Source organism: Echinops telfairi, unplaced genomic scaffold, assembly GCF_000313985.2.
Source record: "Echinops telfairi isolate 266 unplaced genomic scaffold, ASM31398v2 ScPeMD7_7457;HRSCAF=8495, whole genome shotgun sequence".
Taxonomy (NCBI): Eukaryota; Metazoa; Chordata; class Mammalia; order Afrosoricida; family Tenrecidae; genus Echinops; species Echinops telfairi.
This window is the reverse complement of record NW_022111357.1, coordinates 35,138,819-35,156,555: the sequence shown is the minus strand read 5'-3', so window position 1 is coordinate 35,156,555 and position 17,737 is coordinate 35,138,819. Positions and strand designations below refer to the sequence as shown.

Below are 17,737 nucleotides of genomic sequence, written 5' to 3'. Positions count from 1 at the left end.
AGAAATGTCATTTTACTTGGGTCTACGATCAACACCCATGGAAGCAGCAGTCGAGAACTCAAATGACATTGCATCGGGTAAGTCTGCTGCAGAAGAGCTCTTTACAGTATAAGAAAGACAACTTAGACCTAAGCCATGGTATTTTCCATAGCTTCATATGCATGCAAGCGCTAGACAATGGGTAGAGAGGGCCGAGGGAGCACTGATGTGCTTGAATGGTGGGCTGGTGAAGGGCACTAACTATCCTGTGGCAGCCAGAGGATGAGCACCTCTGTCCTGGAAGGAGTACAGCCAGAATACTCCTTAGACGTGAGAATGGAGAGACTGCACCTCACAATTTGGACATCTTGGCAGGAGAGTATAGTCCCTGGGAAAGGACAACGCTGTGGGGGAAAGGAGGCAGGCCCTCAGAAGATGGGCTGGACCGGAGCTGCAGCAATGGGCTCAAGCACAGGGACAACTGTGGAGATGGCACAGGGTTGCTTTGTATGACACAGGATCACTATGACTTGGAGCCCACTCGATGGCATAAAACAAGAAGGATGGAGAGACCTAGTGGGAAAGGATTTAAAGCTTTCCTCCTAAGTTCAGGAATAAATCAAGGATGTCTGCTGTGTTCAACCGGGTACTGGAGTTTCTGGACAGGGAAATTAGGCAAAATGAAAAGTTAATTAAACACACACATACACACATCAATGGCATTGATTGGAAAGCAAGAAGTCCATCTTTTTGTAGATGAAATAACCTTGTGTGTAGACAATCCTATGAAAGCCACCAAAATTGGCAGAACGATCAAGTGTTGAGGTTGCGGTGTACAAGCTCCCTCTACAAAAGTCAGCACACAATCTGAAAATGGCATGCCTACAATTCCATTTCTAGTAGCATCAGAACTACATAAGAAAAGGATACTGAGCGTCTTTGCATGTGATTATTGGCCATTTGTCTAGGTTCTTTGGAGAAATATCTCAAGCCTTTGGCCACCTTCCTCCTCCACTGTGAAGGCAGTCGTTTAAATAACCTGCCAAAGCCCAAAGCCACTGCCATCAAGTCCACTCTGACTCAGAGCGACCCCGACAGGCTTTCTGAGACGATCGATCCTGGTGGGAGCAGACGGCCTCGTCATCCCTCTCAGAGCGGCTGGTGGGTTTGGACCAATGTTGTGCTTAGCAACTTTTTGTTTTAATAACATACCTTTTTCTATTGTAAACTTAAACAGTTTAGTAAAAGGTTGCATCTCATTTTAGAAAAATGAATTGTTATTTAATCATGAAGATTCAATTTCCTTTCCCTGGTACAAGAAGAATTCCTTCTTCCCTTCGTCATAAATTATTAAGCCTTTTAAAAAGTAATTTATTTTCTTATTGTTAGAACATGCTCAGCAGGACATCTACCAATCCAACAATTTCTACATATACCTGGGGAGCCGATTCATGCTGAATCGGTCTCACAAGGCACAAGGTACTCATCTTGGCTATGTACCAAGACAGCCAAGAACCCTTAATCCTGAGGTTCAGAGGAGCTTCCTGGCTGATCACAGATAGGAGACAGCCGTACTGTGACCCTTGCCAGACCTCACTCTATGTATGCTATACGTACCGTATAAAATCCCAAACCCACTCATTGCCACAGAACCTGCTCTGGCTCCTAGAAACCCTGTAGGGCAGGTTAGAAACTGCCCCCATTCGGTTTCCAAGGCCTTACTCTCCCCAGAGCAGACCACCACATCTTGCCCCCACAGAGCAGTTCCTAAACTCACTGACAGAGTCAATGCTGACTCTAACTGCCCGTCAGTTTCAGAGACTGTAACTCTTGACAGGAGCAGAGAGTCTTGTCTTCCTCCCAAGGGTTGGATGGTGGTTTCGAACTGCTGAGCTTGCGGATCCCAGCCCAACAAGTAATCGCTATTCCTCCAGGGCTCCACAGTGCAGTTAGTTCGAATTACCAACTTTTCTGTTAAAACCAAGTGCTTATTAACCACCGTTTCACTTGGCCTCCTGAGGCTGGTGTCCTCACATCCACAGGGGCAGTGAGAACCAGACGGTCTGAAAAAAGGTGTCCTTCTAACGTGTGAGCTCTGACCCGGCTCTGGGGGGCTGGTGTGGAGAGAGTGCTGAGCGAGCGAGCAGCTGGCAAGGAGGATGGAGAAGTGGGAAGGTGAGAACAGGATCCAGTTCCACACTTGGAGAATTGAGTTCAGGCTGATCCTTACCACACAGCTAGCAATAAAGGTGGGACTGGCCCTGCTTATTGCGGCTTTCCTCGCCAAACTCCCGGTGAACACGCTCTGAGGGCATGAAGGGTTTGGCAGGCTGTCCCAGCCTCTGCATCACAGTCCTCTTTTCAGCAAGGAGTTTCCAGGTCCACAGCCCGCGAGGGTCAGAGATGGTTCTTGCTTAGCACCCCTGCCTTCGCCCCCAGTAGCAGCCTGTGTGGACTCAGGTCTGGTCCCTCAGCAGGTCTCCCACCTGGTCCTTCTCACGGTTCTCCTCCTCCAGCCCAACTATTCTTATTCAGCTGCCTCTTCTTCCTCTTCCCAACCATTAATTGCTAGAGGGGCCCAGGGCTCAAGCCTGGGAATTCCTCAATTTACAGTGGAGAGCCCACCCTCCTCAACTTTCCTGGTAGGGCCTCCCCCTGCATTCTGGACTGGCATATGGTTACAGATGGAACTGTGTCCTCCAAGAGGCTGTGTTGAAGTCTAACCCCCTATGCCTTGGACTGTGACCTTGTTTGTAAATGGGGGTGTTTCCTTTGTAATGGTAGTGAGGCCATACCAGAGTAAGACTTGTCTTAAACGTCATCTCTCCTGAGTGCTGTCTTATAAAGGGGAAAAAGACACCGAGACACCACCACCCCCCACAGACAGGGAAGACCCCCAAGACAGCTGGCTAGATGCACTGACAAGCCCAGGGACCCCAAGGGATCACTTAGAGCGGAGGCCCTGAATTTGGACTGCTGGCCTCCTGGGCAGAGAAGACAAATGTCCTTTAAGACCACATCCTCCAAGTTCAGAGGGTTAGGAAAGGAGGAGAAACGGGGACAGGAGGCACAGGAGGAAGTAGGATAAGTGATGATGTGCTGAGAGGCTCACAGTGGTTGAGTTGAAACAAAATGGGTATGAATTGTGGAATGTACAGCTGATGGTCTACACTGTAAACCTTTACCCAAGTCACACATAAAGTTTAAAGCAAATCAACAAAGCCTCATCCAATGGTGCTTTGTTATGGCAGGTCCAGTTAACAAGACACAGGGCTAACTGCCCACCTGGCTTCCCACTGGGATGTCCAGCAGGCACCACTGACTCAACATGCCTTGCATGAACGAATGCTGGTTCCCCTCCTCTCGCTCCAGGCCTGCTCAGCTTACAGGCCTGTGACATCCTTCTGGCTGCTTGGGCCCCAACACCCCTCTCTTACACATACAGGCCCTCCACATATAACCTACCTGCAAAACCTCCAACTCAACTGTCTAAATCAATCAAGACTACACCACCAAGGCTTCTACTCCCTCCTGGCCCAGGCCCCCAACCCTCACCCTGGGCTCCTCTGCTGGCTTTTCCCTGTGCTCCCGACAGTGGCCCCCAGCAGCCCCTTCTCCACAGAGCAGCCAGATCCTCCTCGGGAGCAGGTTCATATCACAAGGTGTCTCGGTACACTGAGTGAAATCCACACTCCATGCCACTGCCCACAAGCCTCCAACTGATCTGGTCTCCGGCCGCCTGGCTTCACTTACTTTTATGCATCCCGGTCTTTTCATGCTGCCCCTCCTGGCTGTCCTTCACACTAGAGCTCGGTACGCGCTCGGCCTACTTCAAGCCCCTGTCGAGAATCTGTCCTTCCACCCTAGACACACAGGTGCTCCACCAGAGCGACCTGGCTCACAGTCCTGTGTCTGCGGTTCCTCCGCCTTGATGATGCTTTGCCCCGTTCATCTGGCAGTCCTCCCACTTCCTGGCCGCCTTGGCACGAGTATCTGTCTCCTGGCCACAGGGTCAGAAATAGTGTCCTGTGAATGCCCCTGTCTCTTTCAGAGCCCTCACCTTCGCCTAGAGCAGTGGTTCTCAACCTTCCTAAAGCCCTGACCCTTTCATATAGTTCCTCATGTGGTGGTGACCCCCCTCAACCACAAAATTATTTTTGTTGCCACTTCATCACTGTCATTTTGCTATTGTTATGAGTTGGGCATCCCTTGTGAAAGGGTCGTTTGACACCCCCCCCAAAGGGGTCGCGACCCACAGGTTGAGAACCACTGGCCTAGAGCGTCTCATATGGACCTGAAACACTCGCTCTGTGCTACAGATGGAACTGGGTTGGAAGCCCATCCCCCTGGTGCCCCTCCTATCTGAAAGGCTGATTCTGTTACATGAGTGAGACTACACTAACAGAGGGTGGGTCCTACACCCCATGACTGCTGGTTATAAAGAGAGCAGAGTGGACACAGAAGGAAACACACAGGGGAGGACGGATGCCACATGAAACTCGAGTGACAAAGAACTGAGGGATGCTGAGGCCACAGATGCGGAAAGAGACGAGCCTCCCAGAGTGGACAGAGCGCCTTCCCTGAGTGCAGACTCCTGCCTCCTGAGCCGTGGGGAAATGAAAGTTTAGTCTTTAAAGCCACTGACTTGAGTGGCGTTCTGTTATCTCAGCACCAGCTGACGAGGATGCTGCTCCTTCCCCCAGGGAGTAAGGTCCATGCAGTAGAGGAAGTCTGTCTTGCTAACTGACAGTCACAGGACCTAGAGACGTTGCTGAAGCGCAGCAGGGCTCCATCCACACTGCAGAATACATGAGTCAATTGCCAAAGCCAAGCTCACCTGAGACTGTAAATCTTTACAGGAACAGACAACCTTATCTTTCTACAGAGCAGCGACTGATGGTTTTGAACTGCCCACCTTGAGGTTTGCAGCCCAGTGTATAACCCACTGCGCCACCAGGGTTCCTAAGTGAGTGGACAGATGTTTCTTTGGTAGCTGAGGAAGCTTGCAGTGCAGAAGATGAAGCAGCTTGAAGAGGCAGGGACAGGGCCGCTGCAGGACTCCTACCTCCCTGCCCTGACCCTGGACATCCCCTCGGGAAAAGGAAACCCCCAGAGCTGCCCAGGTCCCTGGGCCACTGAGGCCGGGCAGGCCACCCAAGCAAAGACCGCACCAACCCATCCGCCCCTGTCAGGATGGAACAAAATTCAGGATAAAAAAGCAAAAATGACGGGCAGATGAATCAAGCAGCAAAACATCAACTAGCATACAGAGAAGTTGCCAGTCGACTCTGAATCAAGGCCACCCTTGAGTGTTAGGGTGGATCTGTGCTCCATGTTGTTTCCAATGCCTTTCAGGATGCTGACCGACAGGCCTTTCTTCCAAGATACCGCTGGGTCGACCTGAACCTACCACCTTTTAGTTAACAGCCAAGCACATTTGCACCAGCTAAGGACAACAGCCCATTACGCAGCCATCAAACAGCATGATGGTGTGACACAGACTACAACATGGACGGGCTCTGAAAACATGCGGCGTGAAAGCAGCCACACACAAAAGGACAGAAGGCGAAGGCTCCTGCTTCCATTACTTAGAGTGGGCAGAGTCGGAGAGGGAACATCGGGGAGAGGTCCCCAGGGGCTGGGGGATGGGAGGGGGCTGCTCATCAGGCGAGTGTGGGAGCAGAGATGGGGGTGCCTGTGTGGCCCTGTGAACACAGTGCCACGAGAGCGTACACTGAAATAGTGCTCAGATAGCAACTTTTCCATTGCATGACTTTTGTCACAGTTTTTATAAAAAAGGACAGGAAAACACCGAGGCAGCTGTGGGCTGCTGTGAAGAAAACTCATGAGGAAATGTAGAGCAACAGTCTGGGGAGCCCCCACCCCAGCCCCCACGGGGGCGGAAGGCCAGGCCACAGCTCTCTGGGCCACGGCATGCCGCCTGCTCAGCCCACGCCCAATGCCAGCTCTGCCCCTGTAAACAGAGCCCAGTCCAGTGACTGGGGAGAGAAAAATAAGAGCTATGCAAGTGTTTGCCCAGGCCAGAGGTGGACAGAGGGTCACTGGACCCTTTGCAGGCTCTGGGTGCGCTGAGGCTGGTCCAGTCAGACAGCCAATGGCGGTGGCTCCACCCTCTGCCCATGTTCTCCGCTTCCTGCCAGGACTAGTGTTGCTCCTCAGGAGCCCCCAGAAGCCACTGAGGACCATTCCTGCTCCCGGAAGCCTGCAGGGAAAGCCTTCCAGAGGTCTCCACCTAGGCACTGGGTGCCTAAGTCCATTCCCGGAACTGCTCTGGTCTGGTCTGTGGGCTTGGTGATGATCGATGAAGGCGATTCATCCTGCTCCAGGGATTGGTCTCTCCGGACATAGAGGACGTCTCACTGGAGGGCCCCCACTTCGATGGAGCAGGCCCCCAGGTCTTTCTCCTCAAGGGGCTGAGGGCCGGGGGTGGTGTGTTTGAACCCTCAACCTTTCAGTTAACAGGTTGATGACAGCTGATGACAAATATCAGAGAAGGGGAGGGGGGAGTGGGGAGGGAGGGGGAAAAATGAGGAGCTGATTCCAGGGGCTTAAGTGGAAAGCAAATGTTTTGAGAATGATGAGGGCAATGAATGTACAAATGTGCTTTACACAACTGATGTATGTATGGATTGTGATGAGTTGTATGAGTCCCTAATAAAATGATTTAAAAAAAAAAAAAAGAAAGAAAAATATCAGAGAAGAACCCGAGAGGAATGGGGTAGGGGGTGGCACACGGTCTCTTCCACACAGAGGCCCCTGGTCTTTCCCAGGCAGCCCAGAGCTCTTGCAGGCCACCTGCAGACAGGAACGGGCCTAGGGGTACAGAGGCAGGAGCAAGGACTCTTTCTTCTAAGGCAGGCTGGGGGATGCTGGGCTGAGGCTGCTGGGCCAGGGCCTGTAGGTGGGAGCCCCTGATCTGCATGTCAGGGGCAAGCTGGCCCTAGCCGGGCTGGAACGTGGCTGCCACAGCCCCAGACCCTCCCCAAACCGTCCACCCTGGGCTTCGTTTGCTTTCTCAGCAGGGAGGAGGGCTTCATCCCACAAATGTGGGTGGGGGAAAGCTTCTTGGGCTTCCTGCTTATCCCCCGCAAAGCACCGGGGTGCAGCTGGGACAGGCCCAACCCGTGCCCCAGAACTCTGCCAAGTGCAGTTCAGGCTTACAGCTGAAGTTGGCCAGGAAGGCAGAAAACACCTGTGGGTTACCTTATGACCCCCCCCAAAAAATGACCCCATACTCCACCAAACCCAGCTCCCAGCCCAGCTTCTTCCAAAGGCTGCAGACGCCGCACCCAACACACACATACATACCTGAGGCTCAGCCTGTGTGGTGTCACTGCACCTTGAATACAGTGCTCTGGGGTGTAGAGCCCCTGTAGCACCCCAAGCCCAGCCCCTCAGGAAGCCTCGAAGGCATCTTCCTCTGGGCATCCTGACACCCCTGCTCCAACTCTCCACTGTCCGAAGGGTCCCAGGACCACCCAAGGGTTGGACATTCAGTCATCTGTCTCCAGGACAGTTTGGCCGGCTCCCCGTGACCTCAGAACACCTCTGGGGCATTTCACCTGCCTAGTGAGAGGAAGGAGCCCAGCCAGCCAGCTCCCTGGAGGCAGTGATGGTGAGACTTCCTCTCGGAACGCTGGGCATGGTCTCCGGAGAGAGACCCCAGCGGAGGTAGAGCAGAGGGGGTGTGAACAAGAGGAAAGCCCCCAATGGGACGGAGTGCCACCATGGCTGCGACAAGGGACTCAAAGGGAAGCCCTGATGTGAGGAGGCGCAGGACCGGGCAGAGTTTCCTTCTGATGAGCACAGGGTCACAAGCAGTCAGAGTCCTGGGTGGCACCTAACCACAACAGTGAGAGGCCGGGAACAAGACCAGGAAAGTGCCAGATTCTCATGGCTGGTGAGGGCTGGGGCGCTTGGCAGGTCACCATCAACACAGGGGCATAGCCTGGGCTGTAAATCCTGGGACCCTGGCCTGCCAAGCTGTGGCCTGCCCTCCACACCAGGCTGACCAGGCCAGAGAGAAGCCATGAACACATACTCCAAAGTGGCCAGGATGGTCCATCTGGCAGTCTACCCCCTTGACTGTACGATTTGGTTGTGGAACTGCCTCTTGAGCTCATTACCTTGCTGGCAAGACCAGCCAGTGTCAGCTCTGGGGAAATGAACCAGTAGCAAGGTTGCCTGGGGCAGAAACAGGTCAGGCTTGGCCAAAGGGAACAGCATCCATGGGCTGCGGGTAGATATTGCTAGGACTGCCTTTCCCAGGGCACCTGGACCCACGGGGCCTGGGCTGTTTCCAGCAGCCCCAGGCTGCAAGCCCTGGTTCTGCTCACCTGGGCTTTGAAGCTCCAAGGTTCCCAGGGGTTAGCTTTTGCTTAGAGGCTGCACAGCACTCTAGTTGCTATGGGGACAGCAGCCTTCGATCTACTAAGGCCTCCACAGCCAAAGAAAGTACCAACCTCAGTGGCGCCCGCTGGGCTCCTGGCTGACAACCAGCCTCCCAACACTGGAGGCATCAGTCTCTGCTCGTGGCTCCAGCACAACACTGGGCTGCTGGAGCCACCAGCAGGCGCTCAACTGGTAGCGGAGGGCCTCCCAGGCTAAAGGGAGGGCAGGGGCATCAGGACCCGGGTTCAAAGATAGGACGTGGGCTTGGGTCTGATGCCATCACCGGGGGGGAGGGGAGAGGCCCAAGGAAACTCCAGCATATCCGTTCACCCTTAGTTCACCCAACTGCAAAATGTGATGAACAGCACCTGTCCCACGAACCTAGCTGAGTGGGGTCACCCACATCAACAGCCCGAGGTGTGACAGCATCAAAACCATAGCTGAGGGGCTGTACAGAGCCCTAGTGGTGCTGTGGGTTGGGCTACTAACCACAAGGTTGGCAGTTCAACCCCAACAGTTGGTAGTGGCTCCATGGGAGAAAGCTGACGTCATCTTAGACTGACTCTAGAGGCTGCTCTGAGCGGGAATCCTTGGATGGGAATGGGTTGGTGGGTGGGCAGTGACTCGGGGTTTTAGTTTACCTGCTTGAAGTCTAGATATGCTTCCGTGAATCCACCTTACCCACCTCCACATCCCCATTGAGTCAGAGAGAGGGCCCTGATGGTTAGTTTTTCCAGGTGGTGCACTCATTTTCCTCATTCAAATTCTTTGCTTGCCCAAGAGCTGACTGGGAGATGGGGTGGGCCTGTTCCTTTGGGGGCCAGGGATGATTAGGGCATCATCAAAGTCCTGGCGACTAAAAGTTCTTAACGTTTAGTGGACACCCAGTCTCCTGGGGGGTTGTTTAAAAGGCAGCTCCAGGCTGCTGGCAGACACTTGAATAGGTCGGGCCCAGAAATCTATGCCAGATGCCCTAGATGCAGGTAGTCTGTGGACCAGACTGCGTGAGCATGATGCAGTGGACTGTGCCTCCGCCTAGACCCCAGACATCAGGCCAGTGACCCACCTCCATAGGCCCTGAAATGCCACCCCCGCCGATGGTATTGGTGTCTAAGAAAGTCAGGACCTTCCTAGCCAGTTAAGGCCAGTCCTGACCCCGCCATGGACAGAGGCATCTATGGTTCCAGGTTCCAGAGGATTGGAGCCTCAGGTTAAAACCCCAAGACGCAGGGCACCATAACCTTCGTGTTGTGTGTGTTCTACATAGGCAACCAGGAGTCCATCCTTCAGACAACAGTATAACCTGTCTCTTGGTCCAGATTTAATGGTAAAGAAGAGGAAACTAGAGTATGTCTGCAATTCCTTCTAGGCCCAGTGCATTCTGGGTAACGGGAACCCTGACCAAGGCTTAGCACACTTTCCCCCTCTCCTCTAGTACAGCCAGAACCTGACACACAGTTGGGAAAGTGGTAAAGGTTGGAAAGTGGGCGGAGGTCCCCTTGTTCAGGCATTTTCCCTCTTGAGAAACAGTAAAGACCTTTGTTCCAAATGTACCAAAGACCGCAGATGTTTAACTATCACCAATGCTACCTTTTACAGTACAGACAGGGAGCAAGAGGCTCGGGCTCAGGGCAAGGAGAAAAGGGAAGGTACCAGGCATACAAGGTACTGGCCTCCATAGCTAATTAACGCCCATCTACAGCCTCCCAGGTCCCAAAGACCCTGTACAGGTACAGAGTCCCATGTGTGTCGGTATACAGGCCACTTGGCAAAGGATTGCCCTAATGGAAATAGGCCTTCACGGGGGGCATGCTATCACTGTAAACAAACTGGCCACTGGCAGCACTCTGTCCTATGCGGAAGACCCAAGAAGAGAGTGGTCTGCTGGTGAATCTGCAACTAACTAGACAAAGCAACCCAGCGGGATGGCCCAGCAATAAAAGACTGCTGTTCCTGGTCTGGAGCCCTAGTTGTGCATGGATGTGGGCAGTTCCAGGACAGAGTGCACGGATCCACCCTTCAAGAGCAAAGGGTGGCAATCATTGGAACCAACTCCTTCCGACGCAGATCAAACAGAGCAAGCTAAGTACACATGTGAACCATTAGATGGCCTTAAGATGGTGTCATGCCGACACGCTGAGACAGGTAAGTGCTCTGCAGAAAGCCTTACCTCAAACCCACAACAGCCTTTAGGTTAGCAAATGCTATGACACAATTCCTGTGTTTAAAGTAAGCTTGCAGGCGATGCCTGTCAGTCCAGTGTTAATACCTCCTGAGTTTTCCTTTGGAATCTCCTAGTGTGAGACTAATCCACACTTCCATGGACATTGCTATCCCGTAGCTTTTGTCCTAGCCTTACCTAAAGTGTTCACCTGTTTTATGACACTGAGCCAAGCTTGCCAATCCCCAGGATCACCAGTTCCTGGAGCACCCCAACCTCAGCTGCCATGGGCCCCTAAGTGGATGACAACCCCTGCCAAGAGAGCAGGAAGAGTGTGAACCCAAAGCCCCACTTCGTGTCCATTAACAGCAGGAAGTAGCCAGAGACTGTCTTTGCCCAGCATCCCCAAAGACTCCTTCATGAGGGAATGTTAGGTAGCCAGAATAGGGACTAAGGGGGGTTGTCTCCCCAGATACCTGCACAGGGTCACAACAAAGGGGTTGGAAAGAAATGAGGCACCCATTAGACACCTATGGAAAGATCCAAACTGAGCATGCTCAGACACAAGCCCCCTAAGCCTAGATCAGAGGTCCACCTGGGTGCACAGACTAGGCCCAGCCATATAACATCACCCAGGTGCACTTAAATTCAGCCAATGAGGTTGGTCAATACCTTCAACCATCCCTCCCCTGCCAAAAGAGGTAGGAACCTGCCCCAGGAAGACCAAATATTTTTCATCCCTCTTTTGACTCCTCTCTTGCAAGTCGGAGTGCAGGGGGCCCGAACTCCCTCTCAGGTCTCTCTCTCAGGGTGCTCTTTTGAGATTTCCTGCTTTTGGCCCCTGGGATGTCCTTTGAGTTCCTGAAACTTCCCTTTTCCTTATAAAAGTCACTTGGATTACAAACGTGCTTCTGCTGTGTGAATTATTTCAGCATTGTGAAGCAAGAACCGAGGCATTCCACTCCAGAAACCTAACGTATTGCTGCCAACACTGAAAGAGGCGCCTGTCCTCACAGCTTCCCTGGCTCCCTTCCCATTTGCTCAGGCCCCCGCAGCCTGGCTGCTGGCCCTGCACCCACAGAAATGGGCTGGTAAAGGTCCCTAGGGAGCTCTCGAGGGCCAAGCCTGGTGGACACAGACGGCCAGCCTGCATGCCCTCCTTCAGGGACCCATCTCCCTCCTCCCTCAGTTCTTCGCCCATGCTCCCAGTCCTTGTACCTGCCCGCCTACCTGCCCCCCTCACACTTGGGCCTCACAGGACCTCCGGCTCAGGACACACCCCTCCTTCAGGAGTCAGCGGCTCGGACCAGACACAGTCCTGGTCCATTCGGCCCTGTCTCACCTCCCACAACCTGTGCACCCCGCCTGCAGTTCCCAGCCTTCTCCGACCCACCAGTGCAAGGTGTCCTGTCTTCTCTCACCTGGACGGACAGCTTGATTACCTTCCAGTCTCAGCCCACACTCACTCTTCAGGACAACCACCTGACCTCGCCCCTCTCCCCAGGAGCCCTGCTGCCTTCCGAATCCACCCCACCCAAAACCTTCTTCCTTTTCTGGCCACTCACCCCCTGCCCAGCCACCACCACCAGGGACCCCCAGAGGGGCATGAAAACCGCCGACATGAGCTCCCAAGCCTCTGTTAGGGGCCGAAGCCCTAATCTCCCGTCTCAGTGCCTGGGACCTTATTTGGAAGTAGGGTCTTTGCCAATGTCATGAGATGAGGTCGTATCCTTGGTGTGCTGATAAGTGAAGAGAGACCCAGACACACAGGTAGGTGATACGTGAAATGCACACACAGTCAAAGTGATGCCCCTACAGGACAAGGGACACCAAAGCTTGCCAGCCATACCCGATGCTCAGAGAAGTCCAGGATAGACTCCCTGCTGTCATCTACCGAGGGAGCAGGGCCTGGGGGGCACCATGATTGGGGAGTTCTGGCCTCCAGCATGGGGGAGGGACACACCTATATCTCTGCTATCCCCGCTGCCGGCTGGGCTAGACTCGGGGCTCATGTCCCAGGGCACCTTTCCTCTGTAGCTGTGGAGGTGGGCTTCCCTTCCCAACAGGAGACATCACATAATAAGGGCAAGTGGATTGCGCTCAGTCAGTAACGGGAAGGCTGGCCGCTGGACCCTGCCCAGCCGTGCGAGATATGCTTCTGCAGAGGTTCCAGCCCAGGAAACCTCCCGAGTCACAGACCAGCAACAAAGCAGGAACCAACTGAAGCGGACACACATTGATCTGTGACTAAGTTCTTCACACATCTGCCCCCCGTGTCTGTCCACCCTCCAGGCCAGCAGCTCGGGGCAGGTCTGCACACAGGAGGGAGGGTTAGTGTGAGAGGCCCTGAGGGGCCGCCTCCTGCCAGCATGGGGTGGGGGGCGAACAGAGTCCTCTGAGGGGCTCTGTGGCCTGTCAAGCATGGTTTGTCCTCAGTTATAAACAACAGATCACAGCACGCTGGTCACCAACAAGCAGGATCTTCTGAGGCAGGATGCAGAATCCAGCATTCCAGTACCTTCTGGATTTTTTCGAAAAGCATTTTTCTGTGACATAAGCTATGGCACACCAAATCTTCCTGACTGACCCCACTTCCCTGTGTGAGTCAAGGCCTCCCTGACTTTCAGTCCACTGTACTTTTAGCTCACAGGTCACCCTCATGTTGTGCTCAGTAAAGTCAAGAAAGGTCAGCTTCCCACCCCGCAGACTGGAATTCTCCCTGGGCCTGACTACCATTTCAGACAAGGATTTGTTCTCCCCTGGAGCCTCTGGGCAAAGGCTGGAAGCTTTCCCCACATGTGGGCCAAGGGGGAGCTGGGAGGGCCAGCAGACACCCCAGCGGTGCGTGTGTTGCAGGGGCATGTGCTAAGGAGGAGCCTTGCTGACTGCCTGCAGGGAGAAGCCACTGGCAACAACTCAGGCTGCCCCAAGGCTCAGCTCAGTTACCTACTCTGTGCCAGGCTTAGGGCTGGTGCTGTGCAGGAGCCTGGCAGTGCGACGATGAAGCCCTCAGCTGCCCCCTAGAAGGTTGTCGGTTTGAAGCCACCCAGCATCCCCTGGTGGCCTCTTTCCATGAAGATCAGTCAGGAAAACCCTCCAGTCACTGTGGTTTCTGCTCTGTCACATAGGGTCGCTTTGGGTCAGAAATGGCCCCACTCCACGGCACCCGGGGACACTCTTGGCTATAAGCCCAGCCCAGGGCCCTTGGGTACAACGTGCTAGTGACTACAGCCAGCAAAGCTCTATAGGGCTGGGTCTGAGAGGGCTTCCAGCAGGAAGTGAAGGAGCAGTCTGGGAGGAATTTCCTGCCCTTGGCTGTCAGATGGAGAAGAGCCACTTATTTTAGGCGCCTGGTCACATACCCTGTGCCAGTGGCCTCGGCTTCCTGGGGGACAGCCAGCAGAGCCCTGAGAGAGGGTGGGCCCGATGCCTGGGGAGCCTTCTCTGGATGGCTGCTGCAAGAACCTGTGTGGGAGATAGAGGTGAGACGTGGCGGGAGCCACTGGGGCAGCACCGAGGCTCTTGTGGGGAAGGAGGAGGATGGGGAAGAGATCAAACCATGGCTGGGAGCTTGTTTGACAAAACAGGCCGTGTGTGTGTGTCTGTAGCAGAGGGTGTCCCTCAGCTCATGCCACCTGGATGGGACCTCGCTGAGGCCCTGCACAGGGATGCAGTTCTGCAGTGCTCCCTAGGCTGGGAGCGGGCTCTCAGGGTGTGTTCCACCCCAATGTCCCACCCTGTCTTCCTGCCAGGACAGAGGAGATGCCAGCCGTCCAAAGGGGCCTGCAGGTGAAGGACCCGGAATAAATACAAAGGTACAAAGGCAGCAAGAAGTGCCTCCCCATCCATTTGTTTGGCCTCTCCAGAAATAGCACTGGCCACCACCATGCAACTGTGCCGGAACGTACCACCCCAATGTGAAGTGTGGCCAGCCTGGAAGCCACCCATGGGCTCTAGCCTAGAACACACAGCTCAACATGCAATGCTGTTCCATGTCCATCACTCCCTGGGCCCACTCCAGGTCGCCTCTCTGGGCCTGTTTTCTCTCTCTCCCCTCTCTTCTTCTTGCAGCGGAAATGTACTCACTAGAAACAGAACCAGTGCCCCAGTCAATGGCATTGATTACCTCCTCGCCTGGGCTCTCATCCGACAGTGAGCCCAGGACAGCAGCCAAGGTGGGCATGAGAACTCAGTGAAAGCCACTAGTGTGTTACTTGGCAAAGACGCTGGCTTGAAGGAAGATGCTGTCCTTAAGAGCACAAATGAGAAACGCGTGTCCAGAAGGAAGGGGCTGGCACAATCACACAGCCGAGTACTAACTAGGCCGTCGTGAAAATGTGTTCGTGATCGTTGTTTCAGGATGCAGTAACATCACCAGATGTGAAAGATGGCCAATTGCTCCCACTGTCAGATCCTCACTGTATGACAGAGAGGTGCTCATGCTTGCAAGAAAGATGCCCGGGAACTGCCCCAGGGGTGTGGCTACAGCAGTGATTATGGCTACAGAGTAAGTAAGATTCTTCCCACTGCCCTTGAAACTTTCCTGCTGCTTGCATTTTTCCCAACCTTCTCCGCAATGACTGGGCAGTACTTTGTAACAGTGGTGACGATCAATATTTGCTATACTGACAGCAGCGCTGGCAATGTAAAAGGAGCAGACCCAGCATTCCCACACAGCCTGCTGCAGAAGGCTGGCTCTGCGCCCCCAGGCCTGCAGCCAGGCTGTCTCAGGGAAGTATTGATTCAGAGCTGAGCCCAGCCTGGCTGTCAGGTCCACTTAGTCACTTTGGGGGACTGGGAGATGGCACTCAGAGAACTCACCCATGTCAGTGCCTTTGTGGGACCTACAGGCTCCACAGCCTGGTCTGGCCGCTCATCCGAGCACTCACGGAAGCCCCTGCTGCTGCCTGGTACCATAAAATCAGCCGCAGTCTCCAGCTCAGGAGGGCCCAGGCTGCTCATGTGGCTTAGGAGATAGTGTGGGAAGCAGTGCCCCGAAGGTACAGACCTGGGATGAAAATCAAAGAGGGCCACCTGAGGTGGCTGCGGGGACAGGGGAGGGTGTCAGGTTAGGGTAGCGCTGCTGGCAAAGAGAGGCAAAGACAGAGGCAGGAGGCGGGGAATACGTGTAGTGAGGGGGCGCCAGAAGTGTTTCCGTGGCCGCTGCCTGTGCGTGTGAGGGGTCGGGGTGGAGGATGAGAACAAGGTGTCTCGCTCATCGCACGAGGTGGACTGGAGGTTTAATCAGAGGGAACGGTGACCAGAACTAGGTAATAGGATTCTGCAGACTACTGGGGGTGCTATGCACTGCCAGAAGCACAAACGAACCTCTCCTGGAAGAAGTCGTGCCAGAGTGGTCTTGGAAGTGAGGGCGGCAAGACCGTCGTACATGCCTTCGACATGTTGTCAGGAGGGACCAGTTCCTGGAGAAGGACACCAAGCTTGGTAAAGTAGAGGGGCAGCAAAAAAAAAGAGACAGACTCTCAATTCGATGGACTGACACGGTGGCTGGTACCGTGAGCTAAAACACAGCAATGGCGAGGAGGGCGCAGGACGGGGTGATGTTTCCTTCGGCCGCACACGGGGTCGCTGGAGGTGGAAGCAACTTGATGACACCTAACCACACTAGGATGCTTTATCCTTCATTCTTTCTACCACCCTCTTCATCTCTGCAACGGCTGCGTGTGACTCCAGAAGGAAAGCAGTGCATGGTTGATAGACACAGCAGCAGGGGCCAGAAAGATGTGAGGCGGGGGAGACCTGCTGATGGAGCCTTGGAGAGTCACTCTGGCTAGGACGTGGAGGTGAACTGGTAGGAAAAGGATGAAAAGTGGAGATGCCAGCTAGGAATATCGGCAGCCATCACACACACACGGGGTCACCAGGAGACAGAATTTACTCCATGGCCACTAACAACAGTCAAGTGTCAGTACAGGGTCAAACCAGAATGGAGGTTCCGACCAAGAAGAGGAAGCAGACTTGAGGTGTGGGGCAGTCAGCATGACATGGTGACTTACTAAATATGAGGGCAGGGAGGACTCAATCGAGGTGAGTCTTTGAGACACTCCGTGGGCATTTGGTGACACACTGATCGTGGCAGGGTATAGAGGGGGAGGCTGTGAATCTGGACTGCTGAGGTTGGGGTGTCTGTAGCAAGATGCCCAGTGGAGAGTTGGACACAGAGGCTTAAGGATTGGGAGGGGCTCTGGGCTGAGGATCTGCTCTAGGAATGTGTCTTTAGCCAGAGCTCTCTAGTTAAGTCACAGGAGTACAGGACTGGGAACCATGGCATGTAAGAGGGGAAGGAAAGGCTCACTGAGAGACTGGGCAGAAGTAGACTGAAAATGGAGAGTTGGGAAGGAGAGGAAAAGAGAGTGAAGAGAGCAGACAGACAGACAGAGGTCAAGGGAGGGACAGGAAGCTTCTAGGAGGAGGCTGTTACTGGCACTCAGTCCAGCAGAGCAGCCATGTGGGCTGAGGACTAAGAAGGCGCCCCTAGTGCTCAGGAGGCCCCTGAGTTTAGCCTCTGCTAGAATGTTCCCTAACCCTGGGGTACAGGCCCTCCCAGGTTTGGCTGTGGGTCTTCTGCTCCTGGCACAGGACTTGGGACTTGGCAGGACAGAAAGGGGAGAGACCAGGACGTGAGAGCCAGTTGCAGTAGGTGGAGGGATGAACAGCATACCCCATCCCCACAAAACAAAAAACCCAAACCCTTTGCCGTCTAGTCAATTCTGACCCACAGCGACCCCCACAGGGTCAAACAGAACTGTCCTTGCAGGTTTCTGAGACTTTAACTCTTTATGGGGGCAGGCAAACTTGTCTTTCTGCCACAGAAGAGACTCCAAGTCACGGTGATCCCCCGGGGCCTCAGGGTGGGAAAGCCGCATCCCAGAAGTCCTAGAGTGGTGGGTTCTAAGACCAATGGCAAGTGCCTGTAGGGGCACTCTTGGTCCTATTGGAGGGGCAGGCTCAGCGCCCACCTGGAGGAGTCTGGGAGTCGGAGACGTGTTTTCTGTCTCGGAAAATGACTTAAGGAAAAGCTGCTAGTGGAAGGGTGATCTGCACAGGAGAGCGAGAATGGGGCATTTGCTGAGAGACAGTGCCACCTAGCGAGCACGAGGCACTCCTGCCAGGCTTCAGTCAGATCCCTATGCAGTAGGGGACCTAGGCCTAAAAAGGGCGGGG

General features: G+C 54.2%; 1 protein-coding gene across 1 annotated transcript in view; it reads right to left on the bottom strand.

Annotated features, from left to right (window-relative positions):
• CTNNBIP1 (catenin beta interacting protein 1) overlaps nt 1-17,737 on the bottom strand; it is a 38,493-nt gene that overhangs the window by 3,348 nt on the left and 17,408 nt on the right. The window lies entirely within an intron of this gene.